We start from the raw sequence: 1,120 nt of genomic DNA, 5'->3' as shown, positions 1-1,120 counted from the left end.
GAGCGAGTCCCCACACGCCTGCCATGACTGCACGGCTTTGGGAAAACCTCTCGGGCTTGCAGGGACTCGGGCAGGCTGCGCGGGGGGGCGGAGGGCTGAGCCCCGGCTGCGCCTCTGCCGCTTCTCCTTCTCCCGTCGGTGGGAGCAGTCAGAGGTGCTGGGGAGCTGCTGTGTGACGCCGCTGGCTGTTCAAACACTGCTTCACCCCTCTGAGGGAAGGGGGTGGGAGAGAGGCGTCTGTTTCCCCAGTTCTGTGCCCACCCTGCCTTGTGATTTGAGTTCCCGCGTGTGATTTTGACCTGCTCCCGCTGTCCCTGCAGCTCTCTTCCCTCCTGCTTCCTCCCTGTGGTGGCTGGGCTGTTTCTGCCATGACTCTCTGCGTCTAGACCTGGCTGTCCCGTGCCTTTGCCAATCAGACCTGAACTTCCTCCTCTAACAGGTCTGTATGGAAGAATATTGCCTTTCTCTACCAAAATGTTGATTGTGGCTCACTCGCTGTTCTCCTTTGGGAGGGGGTGTTGGAGGGGTCCAGGCCAATGCCCATCCCTGGGTCTGTGGGCTGAGAACCCCCTGGGGGGCTGCAGTCTGGAGCCCTGTGAGAGCCTGGAGAGTGCTGAGTTTTGGCAGCAGTCACAGGGGCTCCTGGGGTCCCCTTTAAGGGGGTGTCATCCCATTTCATCCTCTTTCCTGGGAAGGAAGGAGCTGTGGTGCCAGGGGTTTCCCTCCACCTCTTACCACACTGGGGAGGAGGGAGTAGATAAGTGACACAGCCTTCTCCCTCCACCCTTCCCCAGAGGAAGCAGTGGGATGTGGGTCACTTCTCATTCTTTGAGAGTGCCCCCTGCCCTGTCCCAGGGACTGTCCTCCCCTCCTCCGCTCTCTGCCCACAGCTTTTCCTTGCCCAGGAGGTTTTCCTGTAGACTGAGGACCCGTGTGGGAAGAGGGAACCCCTCAAACAACAGCAGCTCTTCCAAACTCAGCTCAGCCCCAATTGTTTGGCGTGCTGGGGGGATCTTCTGCCCCTGCAATGCCACTTTTTCAAGCTTAAATAATGGGGCAGTTTGCATCTGAATCCTGCCCAGGGCTGTGCTGCTCCGGAACCCTCCTGCCAGCTCTCTGG

General features: G+C 59.6%; 1 protein-coding gene across 1 annotated transcript in view; it reads left to right on the top strand.

Annotated features, from left to right (window-relative positions):
* Nucleotides 1-317: 317 nt before the first annotated feature.
* Nucleotides 318-1,120, top strand: part of CTNND1 (catenin (cadherin-associated protein), delta 1) — a gene marked incomplete at its 3' end in the record, with an annotated part of 12,913 nt that continues 12,110 nt past the window's right edge. The window contains 1 exon segment of the mRNA XM_009073180.1: nt 318-439.

This window comes from Acanthisitta chloris, unplaced genomic scaffold (genome assembly GCF_000695815.1).
Source record: "Acanthisitta chloris isolate BGI_N310 unplaced genomic scaffold, ASM69581v1 scaffold21794, whole genome shotgun sequence".
In the NCBI taxonomy this organism is placed as follows: domain Eukaryota; kingdom Metazoa; phylum Chordata; class Aves; order Passeriformes; family Acanthisittidae; genus Acanthisitta; species Acanthisitta chloris.
The sequence above is the reverse complement of the archived record's forward strand: the minus strand, read 5'-3'. Positions and strand labels throughout refer to the sequence as shown.